Genomic DNA, 21,369 nt, shown 5'->3' on the forward strand with positions numbered 1-21,369 from the left:
GTTTCCTATAAATTTGGAAATTATCTAATGTTTTGAAACTATTTTACTTTTCATTTTATTGATTGTTTCTTGTGTTATGCGGAGCTTTATAGGCTGATATAGTTCTGCTTACTTATTTTTACTTTTATAGTCTGAGACTTTGTGGTACCCAAGTGATCATTGCCAGAGTCAGTGCTTATGAGCTTTACTGTGTGTGGTGTAATATAAGGGTCGGTTTCATTCTTTTACCTGTGTAAGTCCTGAAAAAACACTAAGCATGTAGTCAGTGCCAAGAATATGTAGAAACATTAACATATAGAGGATATTTTATAGCAAACACCCGTATACTGGTCTCCTTTTATTTATGTCTGGTTTATTTTAAATTCAATGTTGTACTCTATGTCATTTACCATTTAAAATATTCATTTGCTGTACTTTCTGGTCTGTACTCAGCTTTGTGTGATGAGCAAATGTGATGAGTAAGTTTTTGAATTACTGGAACAACTCATTGAAAAAAATATTTACCAAGGTATTATGAAGCAGAGCACAAGCCCTTGGTGCTGTCTGAAAGTACTTAGTCAGCAGTTTCTAAGGCAGAGCGATTGTTTGTTCTGTGTTAACAGTCGGCTTCACCTCTGCGTGAAAGTACTGTTAACCACGAAGCTTTCTACCATTTTCTATATATGAACATTTGAGAGACGAATGCCAGATATGTACTGTCTTTAGTATTGTCCTGACTTACCTGCATTCGTTTCTCTTGATTTTACAAACATGGAAACTCAGATCTGTTAATTTTATGGGAAAAAAATTTCAGCCAAATTTACAATAATGTTGTGACAAACTCTTAAGATATTTTAGGATGTGGCAACATATACACATTGTTCCATTTTAACATATTGTAGAGTGAAAATTAGTTTTAAATGTTTCATTTAAGAGATTTTCTATTCTTTGGTTCAGTCTCTGAATGAGTTCAACAGCTGAGGTTGGACCTGGCTGAAGCCTGCAGCCAGAGACATCATAGGTCTCCCATGGAGGCAGTGGGGAGCGCTTGAGCTGTCCTTGTCTGCTTCCCGGCTACCTCAGCAGGAGCTGGAGCAGAAGCAGAGTCACTGGGACTCACACCTGCTCTCAGATCGGGGATGAAAGAAGGCCAGGAGACAAGTTAGCCTGACTCGCCTGCCCCTCTGCTTTATTGTTTAGTTCTCATTGCAATAGTAAGTAATATGTAACAACATCTTCTCCACTGCTTTTCAGAATTAGGCTCGTATTAAATGATTTAAGACTACAGATTACAAAGTGATCACAATTGCAACCATGGATTTCCCCAATCTAAGTGTTAATAGTAGCTTGTTTTTTGGGTACCACACTGTATATGTATTGCTAGCAGTGAGTAGGTTACCTTAAAGGAGTCTTGGACAAAAGCTATTCAGTACAGTTTTGATTTTGGCCAAAAATGGCGTTTATCTTTAAGATCTTGAAAAGATCACTGATTTAATGAATACATTCACCTTCCTGTTTGTGTTGTGAACTTCTTAAGAGTATCTTTGTTACGAATAGTAGTTCTGGATTTTTTCCCCCCTCTGATCAGAGGTTCTTATTTTGGGAGATAAGGACCCATCTGATGAGCAGAACAATTTTTTCTTTTTTTTCCTACTACTTAAAGAATATGGCCCTAGATCTGTGTTGCAGATTTTTTTTTTTTAAAGATCTTTTGCGGGAAACGGGGAGTCATATACAGAGAGGAGGAGAGACAGAGAGGAAGATCTTGGTCTGCTGATTCACTCCCCAAGTGACCACAACAGCTGGAGCTGTGCCAATCCAAAGCCAGGAGCTAGGAGCCTCTTCCTGGTCTCCCACACATGTCCAGGGTCCCAAGACTTTGGGTGGTCCTTGACTGCTTTCACAGGCCACGAACAGGGAGCTGGATGGGAAGCAGGGCCACTGGGATTAGAACTGGCGCCCATATAGGATCCCAGCTTGTGCAAAGTGAGGACTTTAGCCATTATGCTACCACACTGGACCCTGTGTTTCACATTTTTGCCTTTTTTTCATCTTGTCTTTCTGGTAGCTTATGAATCCTTTTTTCATTTTTCCTCTTTTCCCCTAAGACTTGTTTGTTTATGTCAAAGTTAGAGAGAGTGGGCAAGAGAAAGATATCTATCTCGATCTTTCATCTTTGTAACTCTGCCTTTCTTTCAATAAAATTAAAAAAAATATACTAAAAAGGGGTTGACATTGTGGTATATCAGGTAATGCCACCATCTGCAGTGCCAGCTTTCCACATAGTTGCTGGTTTGAATCCCAAGTGTTTCGCTTCTGATCCAGTTCCCTGTTAATGGGCCTGGAAAAGCATTGGCTGAAGCTCCTGGCTTTGGCCTGGTCCAGCCCTGGCTGTTGTAGTCATTTGGGGAATGAACTAACAGAGTGCCAATCTTCTCTCAGTAACTCTGTCTTTCAAAGAAATGAAGTAAACATTAAAATGTAGTGAGGACACAGTTTTCTTACGTGGTGGCAGGGACACAGCTACTTGCTCCATCTGCTGCTACTTCTCACTTTCCCAGGAAGTTGAATTGGAAGCAGAGTGGCCAGGGCTTGAACCCAGCCTTCCAACATGGGATGCTGACTTTCCATGTGGCCGTTCAATCACAGCATCCAACCTTTCATTATTCTTCATCTGGCTGGCTTTTATTTTTATATACCCAGAAGTGCATCATCTGTATGCAAATTAAACATCATAAAGAACTTGCAGTGTCAATCCAGCCACTCTGTCTCAGGCTAACTTAGTTTACGTTTTCCTTTTATTTTGCTTAGTACTTCCTTTAAAATGGCCCGGTCCAGAGTGCATATATATTTAGGCTAGGCTTATAGGATCTTTGCAAATCTGTTATGTGCTTGTAGACAAGGGAGAGACTAAGAAATGTCTTGAGAGTGAGGAGAGGAAAATGTATTTATGAATATTTAAAATAGAAGGCATCTTTGAAAGGAAGTTGATTGCTATGTGGCCAAAGTCTTGTGGGAATTTTTATACAATTTCTTTACTGCCCTGTATCACAGTATTATAGCCTTGTAATAAAAAATGATCCTGTATCTCTTAAGTGGTATAGTACAGTACTATTTAGAATGGCTGTGTTGGACAGCTCAGTTGAAAACTACCCTAGTAAAGTTATATTTTGGTTGCAGTTGTATATCTTTGCTGTCTTTTGTTTCTAGATTAGGAGAAAGGGATGACCCACTAGCAGAAACAAACACATTTATTTTCCTTCTTTGCATGTTTGCAGATGTTGGTTTGGTTTGTCAGATGAAATTACAGACTATATGCAAAGAAAAGAACAAGTGTTACATTTGTATGCAATGATTTGGTCATTTGGTGAAATAAATATCTGGTGTGATTGCTGCTTTCACCTTTCCTTCCCTGGTGCGAACAGTCATATTCACAGCAAGTCCTGGCACCAAGCTCAGGAACTGGGACTTGGGTGATTGTGTATACTGGGAGAACTTTCATTTCAAGCAATTAAAATGATATAGGACTTATCAAGGCCTCTGAAGACATTAACCATGTTAGAATAATCAGTGAAATTGAACTTTGGAATGGAAATCAAAGACCTGAGACTGTCCAAAGTTCTGAGCCCAAGCCAGGACGCAGTTCTTTAGCCTGTAACATGAAGGTATGGATGTGATTTTTTTAAAGAAAGAAAAAACTTTTACAGCTTACAAAGTCTATGGCTATATAAATTTTATGCCTTCCTCATCACCTCCAACTTCATATACTTTCTCACCCTTTTGTCTCTCAGAAGAAAAAGCTAAATGACTTTAAAAGCCAGTTCATGTGAGCTCGAAACTTCCTCTTCCTGAGTCATTCAGTTCTGTTTATACTCACTCATTTATATAGTACGAGATTTTGGCTTGTTTTAGGTTGTAGGAAGATAAAGATGAAGGTATCTGGATTTGTGTGTATTTTCTAATACCAGTTACACAAATACAGGGCCGAGTAAAAGATCTGGGTTGCTGAATGAGCTGCATGTAGGAATGGTTCTGCTACACTGGAATGTTCGTGTTTAGAAGGCCAGGCACTGAGGATCCCACCTGGTGGCAAATTCTGCTTGCCCTCTATTGTGAACTGAGTATTGTTCTCCAAGTGAACAGCCTGGAACAGAATCTGGAGTGCCAAGATAAGGATCTCCAAGTGTTTCAGGAAAGCCAGCACCATAAAAGAGAGCCAACAGAACCTAGGGTTAAGTTAAATTGCTAAAACAGAGCTCTGTACTAAGTGTAGTTAATAATTTTAGACAACTAGGGAATTTATTGTAACCTTCACAAAAGCAAGTAGTTAGAAAACAGAAAGAGACATTATTAAAAGGAATGAATTAGAGATCTGGAGGTTGAAAAATATGGTTGTGAAATGGAATATTTTTGTGCCATTGTGAGTGGATTAGAGATGCATGTTAGTTGCAGGCAAAGCTAGCCTTTTTGTAGTGATCAGTCATGCAGTGAGATCTTGCGCTACGATAGTAAAAATTGGGATACATCTGATGAAACAAATACAAGGGATGTTAGAAAGCCTGGTGGGGGTTATGGGAGTCACCCCGACTAGGCTGCAGCTCCCACTGATTTGCGTGAGGGCCAAGTGTGTGGTGGGCAGGATTGGGCTGGACTGCAAAACCCATTGGTTCATGTGAAAGACAGTGCTGGAAACAGAACTGACCCAGCAATTGCAACCACCAATATGTACATTAGCTGATTGGGGCAACAGACTGCGCCGGACCCTGTACTGGCATGCACGCACAAGAATCAGGTCTGGGATCACCTCAGACGAAATTTCTCTGGGGATCCCTCCAACTGAACTGCTGATCTGAGAACCCCAATCATGAAGAGACTATGTCAGCCAGTAGATTCTGAAGAGATTTCATCTTGCTTGGAATGGCAGGATTGGCAGCAATTCAGAACTGTTGAATTATCAAAACTGCTTGAGCAGGACCATCAGAACATGCCTCACATCGGGGACCTGGGAGGGGTGGGAGGCTGCCTGGGGCTTTTCCCTCTATTTCTTCCCTTGGATACAGGAAAAAAAAAATAATGAAAGAAATGTGGAATTAAGAATATCAATTGAATATAAGGATGACTGATGAGAATGACTGATAGAATATTCTTTTTTAAAAAGATTTATTTATTTTTATTGGAAAGGTGGATATACAGAGAGGAGGAGAGACAGAGAGGAAAATCTTCCGTCCAATGGTTCACTCCCCAAATGGCCACAACAGCTGGAGCTGAGCCAATCTGAAACCAGGAGCCAGGAGCTCTTCTGGGTCTCTCACGTGAGTACAGGGTCCCAAGGGTTTTGAGCCATCCTCAACTGCTTTCCCAGGCCACAAGCAGGGAGCTGGATGGGAAGCAGGGCTGCCAGGATTAGAACCGGCACCCATATGGGATCCCAGGGCGTGCAAGGCGAGGACTTTAACCACTACGCTGTTGTGCCGGGCCTGAGATTATAGAATATTCTTAAGTTTCTTTCTTTTTTTTTTTTTTTTTTAGCTCTAGTTTATGTACTTTGTTATATATTATAGTTATGGGAGGGTGGGGAAAGAAGTTCAAGAGGGAGCGAGAGAAAAATCAATCTTCCATCTACTGGGCCACTTCCCAAATGGCTGTAACAGTCAGGTCTGGATCAGGCTGAAGCCAAGGACAGGACTCCATCTCAGTCTCCCATGTGGGCAACAGGAGCCCATCTTCCACTGTCCTGTCACGTGTATTAGTAGCAAGCTTGCTGGAAAGCAGAGCAGCTGGGACTCAAACTGGTACTCTAAGTATGGAATAGGGGTCTTGCAAGTGGTAGCTTGATTGGTGGAATAGAGTTAATATTGCTGGAAGCCATGGTAGTAAATTCAAAAGGAGAAGCAGTTTTTGAGGACTATTACTTTGGTTGGACATGTTGACATTTAGATGCTTGAGAACTATTCAGAGAAGTGATATAGTCTGTTATGCTAGTGGTTATATGGAGTTTAAATGCAAATGTTTGGACTTGCGCAAAATTTGGAAATCTTAAGAGAGTGATAATGGTACTTGGTCTCATGTTCACAGGTTAGGTTTCTTAGGGAGAGTTTGCAGACTGCGAAACCAGGGGATGTCCAGCCTTTGAGAGGCAGGTAGGAGAAGAGTATCCAGCACAAGAAAGGAAGGGAACAGTGAGTGATGAATCGTGGAAGCCACAGAAGTAAGGATAGGTAAGGGTTGAGTGGTGACTTGGCAATTAAGAAGGGCTTTAAGCAGAAGCAGATTGCAGTGTGTTGAAAATAATGGAAGGTAAGGTGGTGGGGAGTGAGCATGTTCTGCAGACTCTTGTATCTGTAGAGGAGTGACAGCTGTGGCAACTGGGTTAGGGATGGCATGGAGGGTAAAGGGAGCATGCTGTTCTGTCGGTCCTGTTTCCTCCAGCCTCTTTCTCTGTTGGTTTCTTACCTTTTTCCCACATTGTCAGGTCTTCTTCCATTGTATTTAACCTCTAACCTTCTTCCATGTATTTTTCTTTATGCTTTTGTAGCACGTATGTTCTGGAAAGTTTCCTGTGCTGTTGCAATGTTATACATCTGTTCATGTGTACAAGTACTTGTTTATCCGTTCATGTGATAGCACACTCTCTAGGTCCAGAATTTGCTCTGAATCTTCAGCTTGACCATATTGTCACTCTAAAAATGCTCGATTAAGAGTCCCTGAGAATTAGCCACACAAACGTAGCACAGAGGAATCTTTTTAAGTAATAATTTCTTGCAAAGAAGTGTGTGCTTTAGATTAGCAGTATGATATGACATATGGGAAAACTCAGTCTTTAGATGCATTAATTGAAGCTTTATGTCCTCACCACAGGAATAATTAACTATTCCACCTCAGAGAAAATGTGTGTGACATACATTTGATTTTTAAAAAAGATTTATTTCTCTTGAAAGAATTATAGGAAGAGGGAAAGACAGTTCTTTATCTGTTGGTTCACTTCTCAAATGGCTGCAGTGGCCAGAGCCGGAGTGATTACCAGAATGTCATGGGCTGAAGAAAGGAGAGGTGCACAAGAGCTCCGAGACTCTCCGAATCAGTCCACCTCCTTTAAAAAGCTTTTGTGGAAATCTACCTAAAGACTTTTGTTTACAGCCTCTAAAAATGATTTTATATATTTCTAGCTTCAATGATCGAACCACAATGTATCAGTTACATCAGTAAGAGAGAAACAGACTAGATCTTTGGTAGACAACCAACAGTCCAACTCACACCAGTCTTATCCTCTCCAGTCAGTCAATGTCTCTCTTACAATATTCAGAATTAAAATCAAACATATGCCAGGGTCAGCCTTCTCCTGCCCATTCCATATGGGCTCCGGTTCAGTTCCCAGGACCAGTTGTTCCTTTTCTTTTAAGTTTTTTTTTTTTAAAGATTTATTTTATTTTTATTGGAAAGCCAGATATACAGAGAAAAGGAGAAACAAAGAGAAGGACCTTCCATCTGCTGAGTCACTCCCCAAAAAACCACCGAGCCAAAGCTAGAAGTCCAGAGCCTCTTCTAGGTCTCCTACGTGGGTGCAGGGTCCCAAGGCTTTGGGCCGTCCTAACTGCTTTCCCAGGCCACAAGCAGGGAGCTGGATGAGAAATGGGACCACTGTGATTAGAACTGGCACCCACATGGGATCATCTGAGGTCAGTAAAGATAGTAAAAAGGTAAAATGAAGGGTTCATGGTGACTATAGAGTTTCTAATTATCCTGAACTGCCTTCTTATGGATCTCTTATTTGACTGAACAGCAAGTGCCTCTGTTTTCTAGAAACCACAGGTGTTCATGTGTAATTGATCCAAGTGCTTGGTGACACAGAGGACTAATGGGCTGCTTGCATTAGGGCTATTACTAAGGCTAAGCTTAACAGTATTTCTTTTGCAGGTCTAGGAAAGAAGGACTAGCTTTAGCAGCCTCCTTTCCACAGATGGAGAAGGATTGTGGCCCTAGCTGATTTCTGGCTTTCCTGCTCTTAAGTAACAGGGAGGTTTTCTGGGGGTGGCACCCTGGCACAGTAGGATAAGCTTCTGTCTGTAGTGCCTGTATCCTATATGGACTCTGGTTTCAGTCTTGGCTGCTCCACTTGAGTTGAGTTCCCAGTTTATGGCCTGGGAAAACAGCAGAGGATAGCTCACGTTCTTGGCCCCTGCACCCATGTGGGAGACCTGGAACAAGCTCCTGGCTCCAAGCTTTAGTTCAGCTGAACTCTGGTCATTACAGCCATTTGGGGAGTGAACTGATGGAACTCTGTCTCCTTCTCTTCATATATCTGCCTTTCAAATAAAAAAGTAATACTTTTTTTTTTTAAGAGGAGGAGGTTTTTTTTTGAAGAATACTCTGACAGATCTAATGTGGAAAGCCTTTCTTGCCTTCTGATTTTGGAAGATCATGGTTGTCCTACTAGTAGGTGTGAGGAAGCAGAAAATCCTAAGAGATGACTTAGCAATTGAGAAGGAGGAAGAAGTTGAGTTTTCACAGTAGGTACCTATTTGTGAAACAGTTTTACGTTGCATCAGATATAAATAATTCAAATTTTTAGGCCCAGTGAAATTTAAGAGGGGATTCTTATGAGAAAAGGGTGCTTGAATAGAGGAAAGCTTCTGGAGAGCAAAGTCATCATCACATAAATGTGGATAGAAACACTCCCAGAAAACTGGAGAATCAGAAGGCTACTTCAAATGCTGCTCTAGAGTTATTATACGATTATGTTGGAATTTATTGTAAAAAAGAGATAAGATATAGTAGATAGATCGAAGAGGTCCAGTGTAGATAAATTGGCTATTTGAGATGGAAGGAACTGAGGTAACTTATGAGTCGTCAGAAATACTCAAAAAGTTGAAAATGTTGCTATTCACTCATACGTTTAGCAGTACTCAGAAAATGAATGCGATAGTGAATGAACCAGTTGCATTTCTGATGTTCAAGAATAAGAGCCAATACTGTGAGTATTTTGGTGGAAAAAACAAGTGATTTGCAAGGCAAACATAACTAGGTTAGATTTTAGTCTTCTATTTAGTGAAAAATACTACAGTGGAGAATTCTAGGGTTTTGATTCCATGATCTAGTAAAATTCTAATAGAAAATTTGTATGAGTAGCATAGATCATCAGGTATTCCCATTTTTGCTTTATTTTAAATAACACCAACACTTTGTTATTTATTTGATTTAGGGCTAGTGAAAACCTCACCACTTACATAGCCTGGGAGTCTGGGAACTGCTGTTAGAAGTGACATTGGTCTTTTCAAGGCTGTGTAAGAAGGTACCTTCAGAGCTTTATTCTTCACCACACTGTCATTGACACACAGAGGCGGGAGGGAGATTTCAGACAGACTGGGTTTCAGATATTATTCCACCTTTGTGCATTTTCTCAAGGGAAGTACCCAAGGAAATGCTCTTTAGAATAATATAATTAGTAAAATTCATTTGAAAGACTACCATTAAACATACCTTTTGGAAGAGATTTCATTTTGGATTGCAGATCTCCATGGGCAGAGGAAGGCTGCAGTGAGCCTGGAAGCAGTGACAACCTGGGAGTGTGAGTAGATCCAACACTCACATCTCGATGGCAGATGCCATTCCCCAACACATAAAACCAAGTCTCTGTGGAAAATAGCTGATTTGAGGGTTAGGGCAGGGAATGTGTAAGATGAGCTACAGTATTTTGTAATGCCAAAAAGGAACAAAATACTAAAAATGCAAAAGGATGGGGGCTTGGCAAAGGAGTTCAAGAGCCAATCTGATAAAGTATACAGTGACCAAAACTGGAACAGTTCGGCCAATAAAATCAGTAATGTAATAGTGAAATTCCAGTCGTTACATATCCCCATGCCCATAATGACTAAAACAAGGGATTGAATAAATAAGTGTGTGCACCAGTTCATCTTGTAGAGAAGAATTGTGAATGATTAATGCAGACACACATTCCCTTAAGGAGGTGGGCCTTAATGCTCACCCTGTCTCCAGTGTGGGCTGTCCATAGTGACCAAGAGGAAGTAGGTGTTTGTGTGGATCCTGCTTAAAAAACAGGACATAAGTTAAGGATCAAGGTGTTTTCATGGGATGTAGCATTAAAGAAAATATTGGGAATCTCCGTGAGCAGGTCTAGGCAGAAGCAGATTTGGAGGCTCCTAAATGACACGGCTCTAACATTACTGTGTGTTCTTACTAGAAAGACTTAATCACTAACTGACAGCCATTTAGTGTCTATCAAAAGTTCACATAAGGTGTCAGATACAAGGAAGACAGTCTAATGAATATCTTAATTATGCATTCGTCTATTTCTTATGTTAAGTCTTCAGAGAAAAGCATTATCAAGGCCATGTCATCTCCATCTCCCCTGACATGAAAATGTCGGTGTGAGTTCTGATTTAATGAGTGTCATCTGTCTGTATAGAATCTTTTTGTAGAAAAATCATTTGAAGGATGTGGCTTTTCTAAAATTATATTTGAAACTGTGGCTCACTAGGTTCATTATTCTTTGTACAAGTGCATACAGTTCAGAGACCTAATTTGCATGTTTTATTCTTATCAGAAAATGGAAATGTATATAAAAAAAACTTGACCCAAATTTGACAGTATTCATAATTTACTGATACCATGAGCTTAATGGTCTCTGTTTCAGTTGCCTATTGCTGCAGAACAAATCAAACTTTGCAGTTTAAAGTAACGATTTAGTATTTGTACAATTGTTTGGGTCAGGAATCTGTCCAGGGGTTGACTAGGAGGTTCTTCTGCTCTCTGCATCAGCTCAGGTCGCTCGCTTGTCTAGGCTGGGCAGGCTAACGCTCTTTCATGTGTCTGACCTTTTGTGGTGCCTCCATGGGCTGTCCACTGCATTTCTGATATGGCTTTGGCTTCCAAGAGGGAGAAAGGGGAAGCTGCTGATTCTCTGAAGTTTCAGGGTGTGATGTTCCTACCTCCTGTTGGTCAAAGCCTGTCTGTCACGAGGCCAGCAGTTATTCACACCAATGGGAAACAAAAGTTCCTTCTCTGGTGGAGTAACCTGTCCATGCATGCCAGAAGGGAAGGATTTGAAGACAGCTGGCTTGGAATGAGAGTTTGTGGCCATACCAGTGTTTTTGATTTTATTATGATTAGTGCTGTTTACCCCTTATTTTAACTTGTAAAGATTTTTTAGAAACCAGGTTTTTAATCATAAATAGAGATTACTACCTTAATTTCAAAGAAAAAAAAATTGGGGGTAATGGAGGCCTCTAAAACTCTTTTATGTTGTCCTTCTTTGTGAATTTATTTTGCATTAATGTATGTCTTATATTAGCTGAAAATATCCAGGAATATCTTTGCTTAGCAATTGGAACTATATAATGAAAAGTAGCTGCTTTGTCATAGTATCCTGTAATTGGAAGGCTTGCAGACACATTCCAATTATTTGTTTTAAAAAATACTTATTTAATTTTAAATACTTATTTAATTTTAAATACTTATTTAATTCAAAATATAGAATTCAGAGAAGGAAAGAGTCCTTCCAACTGTGGTTCATTCTCTAAATAATCCCACAGCCAGGTCTGGGCCAGACTGAAGTCAGGAGCCAGAGACTCCATCAGTTCTCCCACACAGGGAGGAGGAGCCCAGGCACCTGGGACCATCATTCGATGTTAGCTAGAATGTTGGATTGTAAGTGGAGTAGCTGGAGCTTGAACTGGCACTCCAGGATGGAACGAGTGCACAGCATGCCACAAAGCCTGCTGTACTGCAATACTGGCCCTGGAAATTTAAATTTTGTTAAGTGTTGCTTATTCATTTTATTTTACTGGTCCATGCTTTTTATGTTATTGTAAAGATTCTTATTCAGGGCTTGGCAAACTGTGACTTGATTAAGTGCACTAGTGTGTTGGTAAATAAAGAGTTACTTGAACCCAGACAGCTTGCTCATGTGGTGTCTGCAGCTGCGCTTGTGCTACAGTGGCAGAGGTGAGCGGTTGAGCAACAGGCTGAGGCTCGTGGTGCTGAAGGCGCGCCTGCTGCTGCTTTGCAGGCCGAGGTTGCCTCTGGGTGGACCTAGAGGCCCAAAGATTTCCTCCTCTGTTTCTCTGTAGAACTTGCAAGTGTCATAGTTTGTACTATTTATATTTACATCTATTAATTTTTGTTTAATATGTGACGGATGGATTCAGGATTAAGGTTTTGTTTTGGTATATGTATTGCTAGTCTTTCTAGTACAATTTGTTGCAAAGACAGTTCTTTTCCTGTTTAATTACCCTGATACTGTGAAAATCAACTGGCGATGAATTTATAAATTTGTTTCTGGACTGTGCCCTCTGTTCTTAGGTCACCCTTACTGCCAGAATCAGTCTCCTAACACAGCTTAGTAGAAAGCCTTAACAACCCTCATAATTTTGTTCTTTTTCAGAATTGTTTAGATTATGCTAGGTCCTTGCCATTTAAATACAAGTTTTAGAATTAATTTATCTGGTTTTGACAATTAAAGAAGCAAAACCTACTGGGTTTTTAATTGAAATTTTGTGATAATTCTATCAGTTAACTAGGGAGTAGGCATTTCAACACATTGACCTGATCTCTGAAAGTGGTATATTTCTATTTATTGAAGTTAATGATTTTTCATTGGCTGTTCTACATTTTCTTTTTTTAAAAAGATTTATTTTATTTATTTTTTTTATTGGAAAGGTGGATATACAGAGAGGAGAGACAGAGAGGAAGATCTTCCGTCCCATGATTCACTCCCCAAGTGAGTGCAACGACCGATGCTATGCCGATCCGAAGCCAGGATCCAGGAACTTCTTCCGGGTCTCCCACGTGGGTGCAGGGTCCTAAAGCCTTGGGTCGTCCTCGACTGCTTTCCCAAGCCACAGACAGGGAGCTGGATGAGAAGCGGGGCTGCCGGGGTTAGAACTGGCGCCCATGTGGGATCCCGGGTGTGCAAGGCAAGGACTTTAACCACTGCGCCACTGTGCCAGGCCTGGCTGTTCTACATTTTCCACCGTGCAGATCTTCCATTTAAGAGGAAATCCCTAAGCCTATGGAACTGCATCATTTAAAAATTTTTAACCCAAATTTTCCATTCATTTTGTTAAATTTATAGTATTTTTAAGGCTAATTGCTACTTTTTGTACATGTATTTCTAAATTCTCACTACTGTCACATAGAGATCCAATTACATTGCATGTTGGCCTTTAATCCTGTAATGTTGTTGGATCCGCTTACTAGTTTTAGTGTAGTAATCCTTTAGGATATTCAATGTGAATAATCCTATCATTTGTGAAAAAAGTTTTGTTCTTTCTCTTTGTATCTCTAGGCTTCCATTTTGTTTTCTTTCCTCATTGTGCTGATAGTATTGATAGAGTACTGTGTTGAACAGGAATGGTGAGATCAGACATTCTTATTTTTCTTCATCATGGCGGCTGTGCATTTGTTGTAGATTCATGTCCTAGGTTGAGGATGGTCCCTTCTGTTCCTAGTTTTCTGGAGATTGAAACATGAGTGCTATTTTGTTTTCTTTAAATGCACTTTTTTTTGCATTAGTTAAGATCATCTTTTCAGTCTATTTACAGTGTGAATTTCATTGGTGGGTTTTTTATTCCCCTGTATTTGAACCCCTCACTGTATTCCTAAGACAAGTTTTGTCTGGCCGTGATACATATCCCTTGCTATGCAGTGCTAGATTTAATTGATGAAGCGAGGCGTGCCTTCCATGTGTGTTCCTGAAAGGATGATGGTCTGTGGTTTGTTCCTCTTATTGTTCTTATTGGTGTGATCTTGCTTATCAAGGTAAAGCTCCCCTCAGAAACTGAGTTGAGAAGTGTTTTCTCCTTATGTGTTTCTGGAAGGATGTTGTAACGTTAGTTTGGCTTCTTATTTAGATGTTTGGTGGAATTCACCAAGGAAGCCATTTGTCATGAAATTTGGTTCGTGGGAATGCTTTAAAACTTGAACTAAAGATCCTTAGTCCTTATATTATCAGGAACTATTGTCATCTGATTTCTTCTTGAGAGAACCTGCAGTTTATCTTTAAACTTTCAATGAATTGTTATTGTTATCTAAGTTGTGGAATTTATTACCACAAGGTTGTTCACGCTATTCCCCCTTATTTTCCTTTTAATAAATACTTCTTATTCATACTTTCACTTTTCATTAACTAATTGTTAGAAAATTTCAGTGAAATTGAATAGACTTCTCATCCTGGTATTCAAGAATAAAAGGGAGGCAGGCAGGTGTTTGATTCATTGGTTAAGGTGCTTCTTGGAATGGCGCATCCTATGTCATACTGTCTGGGCTGAAGTCCTGGTTCCGCGTCCAGTTTTGGCTCCTGCTCATGTGTACCATGAAAGACATCAGGCGACACGTCAGGTACTTGGGTTTCTGCCATCACATGGAGACCTGACTGTAGTTTCTGGCTTTGGCCACCAGCCTTGGTTGTTGCAGGCATTTAGCAAATTAACTAGCAGGTGAGAAATCTCACTATGATTCATTTATTCTCCCTCTTCCTTTCATATAAATTTTTAAAAAGAGAGAGAGTGTGTGTGTGAGAGAAGCTACAAATTACTTATATCAGGAATAAGATGAGGACATCTCTAGAGCTTGTAGGTACAGCTGTCCCCTCACCATCCCCTACCTCTTATCCACTGGGACATGTTTCAAGACCCACAGTGGGTGCCTGAAGCTGGGGAATATACTGACTTCTGTTTTTTTGTTTGTTTTTCTATATGTGCAAAACAAAGTTAATGCTGTTTCCCTCATGACTACTTAATCATGATGATTGTAACTTGCAATTTGAAGTGAGATCGAAAAACTAACATGATTTTTTTTTCCTTTCTCACAATTTTACAAATATAAGATCCATTCTTGCCATAGATCTTAGAAAATTTAACTTGAGCATGCCATTTATGTTGTTTATTTTTTTTCCTTAGTCCCTAGCTCTGGTTCCTGATCATGCCAGCATGTGCAGGAGACTAGTCCCTTATCCCCTTCATTTGTTGTACACACCTGTGGGTGCTGTGGCTTGGCTTAGCTCAGCCTACCCCCAGACCCACCCCACATGCATGCTGCAGGTGCTGTTGCCTTGCCCTGCCTGGCTCTCATGCTCACCAGTGGGTGCTACAGCTAGGCAGAGGAGTGCCCATAGTGTTCTTACTAGGCCCAATCCCAGCTCCGAATCTTGCGCTTGCCAGGGGATACTGTGATCTGGCCTGACATGACTTGTACCCAGTCCTGGCACTTGCCAGTGGATGCTGTGGATGTCTGGCTCTGCCATGTCTTGGTGAGTGAATCAGCTGACAGAAGATCTTCCTCTCTGCCTCTCCTCTTCTCTGTACATCTGACTTCCCAATTAAAAAAAATTAATATTGAAAAAAAAAAAAGAATTACCTCCAGCTAAGGATATGGCAGTAGGGATCTTAAACAAGCAAGAAGCCAGGATCCAGGAAGCCTATGTGATAGAATTTCAAAAAAATTTTTTTTTACTTAGTTAACACAAATGAGCTTCCTTGTACGGCGGCTTATATTTGATCTCTAGCTTGCTATATGTTCCTATCTAAGATGCATCAAACCACTGCAGTGCCAACTTCTGAAAATAGGACAGTTATCAGATTGTGGCTGCTCAACCTCTCTGAGAGTTGCAACTGGCCTGCAAAAAAAAAAAAAATTAAAGAAATAAGATCAAGAAACATTTTATTGGACTTAGTGGAATCGGGAAGGCTTGCTGAACAAAGTAGCCCCTTCAGTAGAATCCTGGATGATGAAGTGTTCAAGAGATACATGAAAGGAAAAGATGAAAGACGGGTCGGCACCAACAGAAGCCTGAAGCGGCACACCTTGTCAAGAATGCCCCGCCACTGCGCTTCCACGGGGAATGCAGAACACAGGAGAACACAGTTCTCACCCTACTGAAAATTTTAAAAAACTATCTATAAAACTCAAAATTTCCCTCGATCTGACAAAGAGTCGAAATCACAAGGCAACCAAGTAAATTCCATTCTAATCCAGTGCATTTCATGAAATTCTACCTTAGAGTGTTATGCACACAAAATAGGTCACCTTTGTTAGGTCATGGAAAAAGAAGTGGCCACTGTACAATAGCAGATGAAGAGGTCAGCTAAACTTTTAACAAATTCTTAAAAATCAGGATGAGTTAGTAAGTCAATCTGAATACAAGAGGAGAGACCAGGCACAAGGAACAATTCCACTCAATCCAAGATCCTCCACGTGCCTCGAATGGGTGCTGACAAGGAAACAGAGAGCCTTGTGGCAGGAGGGCAGTGTGCAGCAGGTGTCCAGCATGGCCGTGGAGCCTGCATGATGCTCCAGCTACTCTGACATAGAAAAACGCCCCCAGCCACTAGGGGAAGAACAGAAACCTCTCACTGCAAGGTGCTGGCAAAAAGCCAATGTAGGGGTAGAAGGAAAAAGCCTCTGCCCCGGGGGGGAGAGAGCTAAGAACACAGGCAAAAATATAATACTACTGCTAGGACAGGACAGAAGGGGGGAAACAACTCCACACCGACACCACCATCAGCTCCCTGCTTGTGGCCTGGGAAAGCAGTCGAGGACAGCCCTGCACTCATGTGGAGACCCGGAAGAGTATCCTGGCTTCAGATTGTCAATGTTCCAGCCATTGCTGTCAGTTGGGTGTGAATCAATGGTGGAAGATCTTCCCCTCTGTCTCTCCTCCTCTCTATATATCTGACTTTTCAATTAAAAAAACAAAACAAAACAAAAGGATGTTTTCTTGATAGAGAAAAGGAATGGCACCCATCAATACCAAATGCAAATGTGCAGAACATCCCAGTAAAATAACAACAGCAGACTAAGACAACGAACAACCCATTGCTAAAATGACAGGATCAAATTACCATGTATTCATATCGACCCTGAATGTAAATGGCTTAAACTCATCAAATGTCATGGATTAGTAGACAGGATCAAAAAACAAAACCCATCTATCTGTTGCATACAGGAGACACATCTCATCAACAAAAATAAGCAGAAACCAGAAACTATATCATAAAATTTTATGTTTTTATTTTTATTTTCATTTCTTCAAAACAGTTTTTTCTCATTAAATTCCTCACTGACTCATAGGTCATACAGTAGGATCATCTTTTTCAAGAAGGTTCTTGATTTTTTTTTTCTTTCTTCAGTGTTACATTAGTCATTCAATAGTCATTCTGACTTTTCAATTAAAAAAACTTATTTTTTTAAATTATTTTTATTTGAATTATTTAATTTTAATTTTTTGTTGTTGTTATTTAACTTCATGGCATTATAAATTTCTATTCTTCCTGTTGTTGATTTTGCATTGTGGCTTTTCATTAGGGGGATGTGTAGTAACTGTGTAATGAAAAGTATCATACCCAGATGTGAGGATACAAGGTAGTATGCATCTCTACTTTGAGATCAAAAATGGACTTCCAATGAAACTGTTTACTATATCTTGACAATAGGATGCTAGACTTTGCCATTGTCCATGCCCACAAGATGAACTTATGACTCTTTATGAAGAACTATGCTATAGTAATGACATGGGGGAAATCTGTGTGTGTATGGTTTTTCTTTTGTGGGGGTGGGTAGTTGGCAAGGAGGGAAGGGAAATCTCAGAGCCTATGGAATTGTATTATAAAATAATAATTTTTAAAATGGAAAAATGTATTCATTTTTTAAAATAAAAAGATTTACTTATTTTACTTGAAAATCAAAGTTACACAGATACCAAGAGATCTTTCTTCTGCTAGTTTACTCCCAAATGGCTGCTGGAGCTGGGTTAGTCTGAAGTTGGGAGCCAGAGCCTTCTTCTGGGTCATTCACAATGGGTGCAGAAACCCAAGACATTGGGTCTTCCTCCACTTGGGAACAAGCCATCAGCAGGGAGTTGGAGTGGAAGTGGACCAGTTTGGACTTGAACCAGCACCAGTGCTTCAAGCAGAGGATTAGCTTGCTCAGCCACTGTGCCAGCCCTGAAATATATTTCAAAGCTATAATAATTACAGTAAGGTGACATTGTCATCAAAGCACGCATATAGACCAGCAGAAGAGAATGGAGACCTCAGGAATAAACCAAACACTATAGCCAGCTGGTCTTGACGAAGGTGGTAAGAAACAACATGCACTGGAAAAAGGATAATTCTTTCCGTGGAGCTAGGAAAACTGGATATTCACATGCTTGAAACTAAGCTCCCCACCTCCATCTCTCACCATGTACAAATACCAGCTAAAGTGGGTTAAAGACATAAATGAAGAACTGAAACTATGAAATTTTTAGTCAAAATAAGGGGAAACATTGGCATGGGGAAGAATTCTTTTGTACCAGACCCCAGAAGCACAAGAAATGAAAGCAAAAATGGCCAAATGGGATTTCATCAATTAAAGAACTTCTGTGCAGCAAAGAAGACAACAAAGTAGAGACAGCTCAGAGAAAGCCAGAAAAAGCTCAGATTACTAATCATCAGAGAAATGCATTTGACTGTATGGTGCACTGGGTAAAACTACTGCCTGTGGTGCTAACACTCTGTATTGGAGTGCCAGTATGAACCTCAACTGCTCCGCTGCCTGTACAGCTTTCCGTGGATGTGCCTGGACAGGCAGTGGATGACGGTCCCATGCCTGGGCCCCTGCCACCAGTGTGGGAGACCAGGATGGAGTTCTTGGCTCCAGGTCTGGCCCAGATCTGGTTGGCTGTTGGGGCTGTCTGGGGAGTGACCAGCAGAAGGAGGATATTTTGTTTTTCTTTCTGTCACTCTCCCTTTCAAATAAATAAATAAGTCTTAAAATTGAGATGTCTCTAGTTGGATTGGCCAATATTAAAATGATGAAAGAAAACAAATGCTGGTAGGAGTATGGAAGAATGGGAACATGGGAACCCTTGCACACTACTTGTGGGAATGTAAAATAGCCCAACTGTTGTGGCAGACAGTATAGAAGTTCCTCAAAAATCTAAACTTAGGAGTATCTGTGATCTGGCAATCCTCATGTTGGATCTATATAGCCAAGTGTGGCCAGTCTGCCAAAGGAATACTTGCATTTTCATAATTATTGCAGCACTATTGCATTAGTCAAGAAATAAACAACCCAAATGTTCATCCACTGATGAACTGCTTAAACAAATATGGTATATACACATAATGGCAATAAATGTGGCAATAAATGGGATAAACTTACTAATTACAACAACGTGATGCAGTTGGAGGTGGTTCATGTTAAAATATACCAAGCACAGGACAGATAGAAACACAAGCTTCAGTTTGCTGCATAGCTCCTTTGGGGATTTGAACCTTTTCTTAAAGTCAGTGACAGTCTTTTGTAAACTGTATGTAATTGATCAATTATATCTTTAATCTTAAATTTTCAACCATAGTACTAACGAGATGAAAATCGTCATTTCTTGGACAGTTGACACTTCTGTGTAAGCATCTCTGTATGCTTACAGGGCATCGGTCGTGCTCCATGGTATCTAGAATGTGTAGTGTTCTCGGTGGCCTAAATGTGTCTTTCTTTTCATTTAGGTCTATTCATACCAATGGAAATGTAACTGGAACTGACTCTAAGGATACAATCAAGGACCATCTGACAAGATCATGCTGTAGGGACCGTTGTTTCCAGATGAAGGTTCCAACCCATCTAATTGCTACTGACTCAAAGGTATTTCAAGTACAGTTTTATACTGAGCTCTTGCTACTTATTTTATAATGTTAGTTTTTATATGTAGGTTTTGCAACTGGAAAAATTCTTATGAGTGCACTTCAGGAAGTTCACGGAAAATGGGATCAAAAGTTTATTTTGGAGCGAAACATTTTTGAAAGGCAGAAACAGTGTTTTTGGAGACCCAACGTATGCAGGCTTTTTTCACACCCACACAGACTTAGCTTAATTTCATTTTCCATAAACTTTTTGAAGCACCCTTGTATTTATTAGAATAGTTAGCTTTTAGCTGCAGGAGTTTGGCCTGCTGTCTAAGATGCCAGTTAGATCACCTCTATCTTATATTGGAGTACCTGGATTCAAATCTTGACTTGATTCCAACTTGCAGCTATTGCAGTTCCTGAAATGCCCCAGACTGGAGCTCAGGTAATTGGGTCTCTGCTACCCACAGGGGAGATCTGGATTGAGTTCCCAACTCCTGGCTTCAGGGTAGCTTAGCCTTGGCCCTTGCAGGCATCTCTGGAGGGAATCAGCAGGTGGGAGCTCTCACTCTGCATTTGTATCTCTCTGCTTCAGAAAAGGAGTAGTCAGCTTTTATACAAGTCTCCACCCTCCCTCCTCTTAGGTAAACACACCACCTGTGTCCAGATTTTAAAGGGAAATATTCCCAAGATAATTAGAAAAGATGGTCAGTGGGTCCGGTGGCGTGGCCTAGCGGCTTAAAGTCCTCACCTTGAACGCGCCGGGATCCCACATGGGTGCAGGTTCTAATCCCAGCAGCTCCACTTCCCATCCAGCTCCTTGCTTGTGACCTATGAAAGCAGTCGAGGATGGCCCAAAGCCTTGGGACCCTGCACCACTGTGGGAGACCCAAACAAGTTCCTGGATCCTGGCCGTTGTGGTCACTTGGGGAGTGAATCATCGGACGGAAGATCTTCCTCTCTGTCTCTCCTCCTCTCTGTATATCTAACTTTCCAATAAATAAATAAATCTTAAAAAAAAAAGATGGTCAGTGATAAGAAATATAGTGAATACTTAGTAAGCTATATTAGAAGAGCTCTAATAAGCCAATAGCAATAATTGCTTATCTCATGACTCACAAGATGAGCAACGAAATTCAGCTCTCAGAATCTACCCACATGATTTTGAAGACCTGACTGTAGGATTAAAATTTTTTTTCTCCTTTTCTGCTGAACTTGCTGAAGAGTTTTCTATTTCACCAAGATACATTGCAGTTACCGCTCAAAGGCTGTCCCTGCTGGATCTCCTTTGGACTAGAATAGAATATATAATTAAAGAGTCAAGGGTGCTGCAGAACACGGGGTGGATAATCCCTTTACAAACTATGTGACACAAATGAAAACAAACAAGAAATGTAACAGCAATAAAAAAATAAAACCAGAAATAATTCTCTCGACTTTTCTAAAATATACGTAAATTCCAAACAGAATAGAATTGGATGTTGTTTTTTGTCATTAACATATTTTTTAATTTTAGTAAGTTTTCCAGTTAGGCAGAAAATATGGAAAATATTTTACAGAGCACGTCAAAGTTTCTCTGTATATGTCACAGAGGTTTGTAAATTAACATCTTGCTAGAATGTAGAGGTTTAAGCTGAGGTTTATATGACTAGGACTCTTAATTTTATTTTGTTCTGTTTGGGGAGAGGAATGTAGAAAGAAATAATTACAAAATAATAAACAGTTCATGATACTGTAAATCCCGAGACTGCCTTGAGGAGCATGTAAGTGA

At 40.3% G+C, this 21,369-nt stretch overlaps 1 protein-coding gene across 1 annotated transcript in view; it reads left to right on the top strand.

Moving 5' to 3' along the window:
- Positions 1-5,652: 5,652 nt before the first annotated feature.
- NCOA1 (nuclear receptor coactivator 1) overlaps positions 5,653-21,369 on the top strand; it is a 164,282-nt gene continuing 148,565 nt past the window's right edge. The window contains exons 1-2 of the mRNA XM_040992920.1: positions 5,653-6,197; positions 19,482-19,617. The gene's annotated coding sequence lies outside the window, so the exon portion shown is untranslated. The remainder of the gene's footprint in view (positions 6,198-19,481; positions 19,618-21,369) is intronic.

The sequence above is a fragment of the Ochotona curzoniae genome, unplaced genomic scaffold (genome assembly GCF_017591425.1).
Source record: "Ochotona curzoniae isolate NIBS_2020 unplaced genomic scaffold, NIBS_Ocur_1.0 contig_883, whole genome shotgun sequence".
In the NCBI taxonomy this organism is placed as follows: domain Eukaryota; kingdom Metazoa; phylum Chordata; class Mammalia; order Lagomorpha; family Ochotonidae; genus Ochotona; species Ochotona curzoniae.